General features: G+C 34.4%; 3 long non-coding RNA genes across 4 annotated transcripts; 2 read left to right on the forward strand and 1 right to left on the reverse strand.

Moving 5' to 3' along the window:
- The first annotated feature begins 3,146 nt into the window (after positions 1-3,146).
- Positions 3,147-4,028, forward strand: LOC123719620. Its single transcript, XR_006755685.1, has 3 exons — positions 3,147-3,286; positions 3,367-3,741; positions 3,969-4,028. It is a non-coding gene; the product is annotated as an uncharacterized LOC123719620 (long non-coding RNA).
- A 406-nt stretch (positions 4,029-4,434) lies between these two features.
- On the reverse strand, positions 4,435-7,581 carry LOC123719617. 2 transcript variants are annotated; one of them, XR_006755677.1, is made up of 3 exons: positions 7,209-7,581; positions 6,682-6,818; positions 4,435-4,539 (listed from the first exon to the last, which is right to left on the reverse strand). It is a non-coding gene; the product is annotated as an uncharacterized LOC123719617 (long non-coding RNA). The 2 variants fall into 2 exon arrangements; XR_006755678.1 differs by lacking the exon at positions 4,435-4,539 and adding an exon at positions 6,451-6,532.
- Positions 7,582-7,630: 49 nt separating this feature from the next.
- On the forward strand, positions 7,631-9,372 carry LOC123719616. Its single transcript, XR_006755676.1, has 3 exons — positions 7,631-7,814; positions 8,023-8,853; positions 9,300-9,372. It is a non-coding gene; the product is annotated as an uncharacterized LOC123719616 (long non-coding RNA).
- The last annotated feature ends 361 nt before the right edge of the window (positions 9,373-9,733 follow it).

The following is a 9,733-nucleotide window of genomic DNA, read 5'->3' on the forward strand; positions in this document are numbered from 1 at the left end:
CTTCGCTTTTGTTCTCGCATCGTCTGCAGCTGCTGGAGCAACGTTGGGCTCAGGTTTGATACACCCAACCATTCCCTCTAAGACAAGGAAATTTTCTGCTGCGAAACACCATTCACTGTAATTTTCACGCCCTTACAGTTTCGGCACACTAATGTGATAGTTCGAACTGGACGCCATTACTGATGCCTGACGCGACACAATAAATCTGCACAACTCAACACACTTAGTCCTATTCTGCCACGAATTATTATTATCGATAATGTCCTGATAATCAATAATTATACTGTCGCGAGAACTAAGTACTTTTTATGAGCCAGGAGCGGCCTGGGCCCATAACCTGTAATAAAACAACGTGACTGAGCGAGTACCGGAAAAGAACTGAACTTTATTTTCTAAATACAAAAGTAAAGAATCTCATAGACAACATTTGATGACACTCTGGTACAAGATGTCGCTAGTAGTAGGTACATCTATATTTTGCTATTTATAATATTTATCTTCAAATAAGTCATACAAATTCTTAATAGGCCGGCAACGCACTCGCGAACTTGACATTAAGATTGTCCACGGACAATCTGTTCGTTTACCACCTGTTCCAAGAAAAACAGTAATAAGTAATAATCTTTTTAATATTTCAGTTTACTATAAATTACAATTTTTAAGTTTAAAAATTCTTAAAAGGCCTGCAACACACTCGCGAACATTGCGAGTGTGCAGTAACGGCGGTATCAGTTAAGAACTGTTGTAATTCTTGTTAGGGCACGATAATTATACACACAGTATCCGTAATAAAGAAATATATTTACTGTTTAACTTGGAAGTGATATGTCTGCTTCCTACCACGATACACATTGGAATGAAACAGAAATGACCTGGAGCAGAGTGAGGTAAAGACAATTTGGCGCCTCGACAAGATGGCGGCTCGATCGCTCATTCAAATGACAGGAAAAAGTCAATACAATGATTAATTTTTGCAATATTACTCAAATAAATCAACATGCCCCCTCAAAAATTAATTCTTGTAAAAATCAAATGCCTAAACAGAACTATATAACTTCTAAGCGAGTCTGGGAAAATACAAAAATAATGATCCAACATTTGTTGCTCGGATAAGGGAAAGCCCAGAAAAACCTTATCAGATCATTTCATCATCTTAAATTCGATACATTATATACATTACATATAATTATCAGAACACAATGAATATAACAGAATAATTAAATTAATAACAAATAATAGCCAACTCATTAAATATTATAATTGTAAACCCATGTTTCTCCTCATTTCATGAAACGTAACCGCTGGTAATGGTTTTGTTAACGCATCTGCAGGTTGTTGACCTGTGGGAATGTATTTTAGCTTTATTACATTTTTCTCTATTTGTTCCCTAGAAAAATGTCTGTCTGTCAGTTAATTGTCTTCATATATTACAATAGGAGTGGATATATCAATATGAATACTCCTTACCAAAGATTTAAGCCATAAAGGCTTCATATAAGGCCATATACTCAGCCGCTGTGGAGCAGGGCTGCTACTGACTATTGTTTCTTTGTTGTCCAGGTTATTGAACAATGTTCAAACAATTTAAATATATACCTGGTTGTACTCTTTACATCATTACCTCCCCAATCGGAGTCCACATACCCAGTTAAGATGTTATTATATTCACACCTTTTATAACATAATTTAAAATCAGTTGTGCCTTTTAAATATCTAAGCACTTTTTTGAGGCATTGCCACAATTCTTTATTATTTTAATTTGTGTACCTACTTAATATATTAACGCTAGTGCTTAAGTCAGGTCGAGTACATAACATTATATACATTAGACAACCAATTAAATTGCGACATGAAGCAGTGTAATTTTTTTCTGAGTTTAGTGCTTCATAATTGAGTTTACTATCCATAGGAGTAGTTGCAGGTTTTTGTTGCAATCCTGCATGCAAAATTTATTTAAAACTGTTTTAATATAAGCACTTTGATCTAACATTATCATATCATCGCAACGAGTTATTTTAATTCCAAGTAATAATTTAATTTCATGTAAATCTGTCATTTTAAATTTACTCATTAAATATATTTTAAAACTGTTTATTGTATTTACATTAGCACTCACTATTACCAAATCATCAACATAAAGTACCACATATATATTTTTCTGTATATCTCCTTTATTTAGTATATAAATACATCTATCTACTGATGAATTCTGAAAACCCTCCCGCCTAAGAGACTGTTCAAAAATTTCAAACCAGTATCTAGCGGCTTGCTTTAGCCCATATAATGCTTTATTTAATTTACACACATAACCATTTTTGCAAGACTGGAACTTTTTTCTGGAACTTTCATATATATTTCTTCCTGTAGTACCCCATTTAGAAATGCAGTTTTTACGTCCATGTGATGTACAAGTAAATTATATTGATTAGCAAAAGCAATAATAAATCTAAAACTAGCTATTCTTGCAACAGGTGCAAAAGTCTCATTATAGTCTATGAGATATTCCTGGCTAAAAGCCCTAGCAACGAGTCGAGCTTTATAGCGTAAAGGCTTTCCGAATTCATCATTTTTTATATTAAACATCCATTTGCAATCTATAATATTTTTGTTATCTGGCCGTGGTACTAAAGTCCAATTTTTTATTTAAAAATAGAGAATTTAATTGCACCTTCCCAATGAACTCTATCGTCTCGTGTTTTAATCTCTTGAAACGAATTTGGTATTTTACACAAAATTGAACTAGCACACATAAGGTTATCATCGATTTCTTTATAAGAAAAAGGGGGACGACTTTAAGCCTATCACTCCTACGTGGTTCAATACAACTGGTTGTGTCCTCATTATTTACGACCACTGAAAGATCATCAGAATGTGCATTTGGTTGTTCAAATTCGACGATGTCATGGTTAGTTTTGCGAATTTTCTGAGGAACTTCATAATCATCAGATTTACAGGTATCTGATTTATATCTGTCAGTTTTTTGAGACTTTATTGACTTTGAAATGTTGTCAATGTTAACATTATCATGAGAATTTACTATATTCTCTTCAGGTCGCAACGCAGGCCTGGATTGAAGTAATTTGTCTCGTCTACTATGACATCTCTGACAGTAATAAATATTTCGCATTTAGGATTCCAAACGTATCCCACAAGAATACCTTTCCATGACTTAACATCGAATTTTGTCTTATATAACTTATCATGCACATAAACTGTTGAACCAAAAAAATTTAAATATTTTATTTGTGGTTTTTTGTTATGCCACATTTACGAATTCAATCATCATGTAAGTAATTTATATATTATTTAACATTGTACATTATAGTATGAAGTTGTAATAATTTTAAGCAGCATTATTTTCTTTAGGTGACGTAATTGGTGAATAATATCGTAATTGAAAAGGATATTTCTCTTTAAATGTACAAGCTGTGTGTGATGCAGAAATAAAATATATTAATGTTGTTCCCCATGGCCTGGTGCCGCTCATGATGCAACAACTTTTGTAAACTCAGTTCTACAAGTTAATTCAAATTTATTGATAAGAAGGTAGAACTTGATAAATGTGCCAACTAAATTAACAGGTATATTTGTTTATAGCTTAATATCGTACAGGTCTACTGAGAAATCACTGGATGGTTGTTAATAGTGCTTACTCAAATATACCTTATTCATTAACACCATTTCTCTGACTGACCAGAGATATGATGAAGTACACATTAAGAATAGGAATACTATAGAGAGGTAAATATATAGTATAATTTAGAGTATTAATAATTATACTATGTCAAAAAGTTGCAAGATATGTGACCCAAATGAAACATGATGTAAGGTTAAAATATTTGTCTTTTTCGGAAAATTTGGAGTATGGAAATGTCGCTTTAACATTGTATTTATTACTAGCTTAAGTTCAAGCTATTGTTATTGCCACAGCTGTTATGCAAAATATTTGTAAGGATTATAATTTGTAGATATACCGGCAGAAGTTTTAGTTCCAACACTTGATACAGTTTCAAGTCAAGAAGTTAATGAAGGAAATCAAGACATAACTGAAAGAACAAGCTTTATTTATTATTTTGGAAAATTAATATATTCTTCTTAATTCTAGCAGAAACAAACATGTTGTATTTAAATGTCCTTTTGTACATATAAAATACTAGTACTTATTTTTCTTAGAAGAAAGTTAGTTAAAATTTTAATAAGTTATGTCGTTAATCTACCTATAAAATTAAATTATTATTTATCATAACCATGTAATGTAATGAAATATTAGGAAAAATAAATAAAACATAACATAATATAAAATTTATTTCATTATACTCTTATATATTACTAATATGTAATCCAATGTTATAAACAAATGTTATAAATGTAAACCAATGAAAATGTTAAAACCATCAACTTCAACTTCAACGAACATTAAAAAAACAGAACTGGTACAATTGGTTCAGGCTTTGTATAGTTATGCGCTTACCTACACATTCTGCGATTCATTTTTTATATTATAGATGACACTGATGACAAAGGCACTCTTCTCGGTTGCTGGAATGAGAGATAAGTTTCATTAGGTTAGAAAATTATGGTTCCCGAAACTAAGAGCCTTCTGAAAAGCGGTCACCACGTTCGAGTAGTCCACAGGAAAACAAATATGATGCCAAACTCATTGCCGTTAATAATTTTTCCTAACGTTTTAAATATGATAGCAAACGATGGAAAGCCATTAAATAAATTGACCAGGAAACCGTGTAAGCCTTCGCCCCATCGCCAAAGTTCTTTAGTAATTTTAGTAAGATGAGGAAATTGAATTGAATCACTATACATTTCTTAACAAAAGTCAACCGATTTAATTTAATTTATAGGTTGGTCTGACGCACGATACCATTGTAAGTCCGGTAAAACTATCGATGGTTAAAATATTTACTCTCTAGACCCTTCGTGTAAAACCAGCCATATTCTGCTGCTGGACAGGCAGAGGTAGGCACGTAAGCCATCTAATTGTGCGAGATTTTGAAAAATTTGTTTATTATTATCATATTAACAGATTTAAGTTCTACATTTTATTATATACCCAAGAATTTACAAGAATTTCATTACTCTTTTCAGTATTTACAATAAATCCTTTAGCTTCAAGAAGTGTTCTAGCGTCCTGAATATTTTGTAAACATTCAGTGTAGCTGGAGGACATAAACTTAATATTTCTTGTGTTAGCTTCTAATATTAATTTAATTATTCTAAATTCTAAACATTTTTATGAAACATATTCTTAAGAATCTTGCTACAAGTGCGCATGTGCAATAGTTACTCATTTGACTCGTTCGGTTGTTTACGAGTTGTTACGAATTGACTCGACCATTTTCCCGAAGTGGGATGGTCGAGTCGGAGGAGGGAGTTGTGATTATAAAAGAGGTTGTGACACATGCGCAGGGGCCACTTTCGCTTCCGACCGCCGACCCGTGCGGATGTCTGCTCCAGTGCTCTCTCCGTGTGAGTCATCAGTGCTGTAGTGCCATCTCGCTCGCTCCGTGTGAGTCATCGCCGCTTGCCAGTGCGCACGCGCTGTCCGACCGCTGCCTTGCTGCCTGCTGCCCTCTCATTGGTCAGTCCGATCGCTGCCTTGCTGCCTTCCGCCCTCTCATTGGTCGCTTCGCTTCAATTTATGAACGCGGGTTTACCTGCGGCCCTCAGATAGCCACCTAACGGTGCCAAACGGTTATCTGTCGGTTAACGCCTTGTGCGGGAGTGTTTTTGTTGTAATTTATAGATTGTTCGAATTTGCTTTGTTCAGTCTCTGAATATAGTTTACTTTTAGGAACATCGCTGACCAAGAAAAAGGTATTTTATAACCTTTTATCCACGATAATAGAGTTGTATCACAAGTAATAAGTGAATAACATTCTTTGATAAACTACCAGTGAGCGCGAGGTGGCGCGCGCGGCGCTGGACGCGACTGCCTATAGTAGGCTGTGAGCAAGCTCCTTCATCCTGGATTCCCCTTTTGCCTATGATTAAATTCTTTTTGACCTTCTTTGTCCTTTTCTGATTTTGATGCGAGCTTGTAGTCAACTAATCGCTTACTGAATAGGTACTTGTATACCTATGTTCCTTGAAGTTGTTCTTTTAGATCTTTTAAGGCTATATAGAATAAAGTTGTGTCGTGTGACTGAGTCTTGGTATTGTGTGTCACATTGGAATCCGTATCCATAAGTAATTTTAATAGGTACATATTTCTTGTTTCCGCAGACAAGAACACTGTGAGTGGCCTCTGCTAAACAAGAAGTAGCTGTAGCATTTGGTTTCATTTGAAACCTGCGTCCTATATTAATCCTGTTTGAGATTGCGGTCTTTTCCTCTGGGTTCAAATAGGGTGCATTGATTAGAATACTTAGATAAAAGTTGTAAAGTGTAAGCTTACTGCAAGATCAAACTGTATGTCTTCACCTGGAGTATTAGACTGATGGATCTTCTCCCGATACCTGCAGCAGTTCATTGTCTCATCCAGCGACAAGTGGTCGTTAGGGCGGCGGCCGTGCGTTACCTGTTACGCGACGCTTTTGGTTATGTACGCCTTCGTTCGAGGATACATTACAACTGGATTTACACACGTGTAGTTACAATTTCAATCAAATGAAAACTGAGGGTAGTATTAAAGTCTCAAAGCTCAATGTATAATAAAACTTCACTTACAGGTAAGTCATATTGACGATTTTGTGTTGTACTTTGCCAAAACATGGTAGGGAAAATACTCAAAATGCGGTATACCATCAAAAGAAGATTCTTCCTTATCCTTGCATAGGTTCCCTCTTCCGTCCGAGAATGGGCCTCTGAAGTAAGTAGATCGGTTAATCTTTCCAATATGGACCGTCGATATTTGAGGTTTTAGAGGGGCGGGGAGGGGGTTGACGGCTACTTCGGAGCTTTTATATATACTCTAGGGGTAGGGCAGACAAGACCATGTGGATAGTGGGGTGCTCTGATTCGGTTTTGGGTACTTTTTTGATATTAAAAAAGTACAGGATAATACAGAATTAGATAATACAGAAAGTTACAAACAATGAAAAAAATATTTTCAGCTATAAATTTCATTTTAAAATCCACAACAGACCTTATGCAATCCAACTTTTTCAAAATTCCAGTAAGCAAATTTTTTTTTTTTTTTACTAATGATTTATTATTTTATAACCTGACCTGAAATAACATAAATCAAAACTTACTTTAACTCATCCGAGTAAGGATTAAGCCTTCTGCCAGATGACCTAGTAAGTCTGGGCATCGCAGCAAATTCCTCGCCAGGACTAGTCAGCCCACTAGGACCAGCAACCGGTTCGTCAAGGATCGGCGCAGAAGAGGAGGCCGTGACAAGCGGCTAATTTGAGTCCAACACTTGCACTTCACTTAACTCTTCAAACAATGGGCTTCGGAGACGCCATGGTAGTCAAACGTTGTAAGTTTATAGGAGTACGTAAAACGATTTCTACTGCAAGGGTGACAAACGATGACTGGACGCCATTAAACAAAATGAATGGCTTAAAAACAAATTTAGTGATCACCAAAAAGTATCGATACCCGAGTAGTATCGATATTTTCAATAACTTTTGTACTATCTACAAAACAAATATGGGCATTTAAACCGATGATCCATATTAGTTACAGTGAATGCCCAGCATAGGATACTATGTGAAAATCATTTGAATGAATCTTCATTTACCAGCAGCGATAGGAAAAGACTTAACAAGTTAGATTAAGAGTGAATAGAGGAGGATATAGACCAATTAAAAAACAAACATTGTAGTCCATATAGAGCAAGTTATGACATCCAAGTGAGTATTTACATTCATATTCTACCTAAGTCAAATAGACAAATTTTTATAGTCATGCTTTTTTATATAGAGGTAGGTAGGCAGTACATTTCTGACACACATCTAGGTGATATATGGATGATTGAAAGTTTTCTATTTTCTCCATCCACTTATTGGATTTGTTATCTTTTTCGAATTTTTTATTCAATTATTTTTGTATATTTTCCAGGAACCATCAACTAGCAAAGGTATTTTGTAGGACTTGGACGTGAAAAAGTTCAGTGAACTTACACCTCAAAAGCAAACGCTGTCTAAGAGATGCAGAAAAAATCTATCTGAAATAGTGAGGCTCTGAAAAAAGTTTCAAGGTGATAAAAACTCCAAAAGATCTATATTAAGTGTACTAACATCAAACGAACCTAGCAATGAAATATTAAAAAGCACATTAAATAATTCATTTTCTTTACTATTACAAAGCCAACTGAAAAACTTTATAAGAAAATTAACTGGAATGAGATGGACACTGGATGATAAAGTGAACGTCTTGAGCATCTATAAGAAATCAAACTTTTGTTTTATATTATTGATTAGGTTATTTTGAAAGAAAATATTTTTTTAACTGGATTATTATACATAATTATAAGTTTATAATAATACAAATAGTTTTAATCCGGTATAAAAAATTGGTTTCTTTCAATGTGTAAAAGCTATGTTAACCAAAGACAATACTAGGTTATTTTGTCAGCTCTCTCAAGGCATTATTGAACAAAATTCCAATGGTATGTGGAATCAACAGCCCAGTAATACAGACAGTAAAAGAAATCACAAAAGACCAAGATGTCAATGATAATTTATGTAAAATGGCTTTTGATGAAATGTCAATAAGAAAAAATCTGACATATAACGTAAAACTCAATGCTAAGGCCGTACTACTGTGATAGCAAACCATAGTCGAACTTTCATGGTTATCGGTGTTCGAAAATGCTGGAAACAGCCAATAGCATTTTACTTCTCAGGAGATTGTGACACAGCAGACAAGTCAGCAGCTCTTGTCGAGGAGGTAACCACTTCTTTAGAATATTATACAAAATGTGGTTGAATATTAATTTTTACAAATTTACATTGGCTTGTTTGCTTGAGTGCATGTTTAAAGATTTAATTTTTTTTTTAAACGGTATTTCCAATTTACACTAGATATACAAATAAACAGAAAACTAAACATAGGTTGGTATAATAATTTAATTAATTGAACAGCGGAAAGATATTAAAACTTTTTTATGACTTATTTATCCATTGAACCATGACCATCCATTGACTTATTTATCCGCTAGTGGCCTTTGCCAATTATTTCCCTGCATCAAGTAGTTGTTAGTATTGCCTTATTGCCTAATTAAAATAACTAATAATTGATGTACCTCTGCTGTACCATATTTATTTTCTTATTGCCGCTTGACCTGTGATTGGTTAAAATTGTTTTGAGAATAAGATCATAACCTTCCATTGCAGGTACAGTAAAGTGGAGCCACATAGAGGAGTTTTATAATAAAGATCGCGAGAATGCCAACCGTGTTTGCTCCAGCTTTAACCCAGCACCACTTACAACCAGTACAGAATGGCAAACAGAAAATCAAAGAGCGCCTAGCAGATCAAATTTTAAGCCATTCGGTTGCAGTTGGAATATTTGCCAAAGTAAGTTTCAAAATTTTATTGAAAAGTACTTCCGTCCGCGATGGCCTCCTAAACTACTTAACCGATTTTAAATTAAATTGGCACACCGTGAGCGGTCTGGTCCAACTTAAGAGATAGGGTAGCTTAGATCTTTAATTATAGTCGCAATTTCATTTTATTGCAAATTATTTGTCTATAATTAATTGACAGTCACAATTATTCGACTGAATTGAGTAAGTGATCAATAGATGGCACTGCTATGGTAAACCGAC

Source organism: Pieris brassicae, unplaced genomic scaffold (genome assembly GCF_905147105.1).
Source record: "Pieris brassicae unplaced genomic scaffold, ilPieBrab1.1, whole genome shotgun sequence".
In the NCBI taxonomy this organism is placed as follows: Eukaryota; Metazoa; Arthropoda; class Insecta; order Lepidoptera; family Pieridae; genus Pieris; species Pieris brassicae.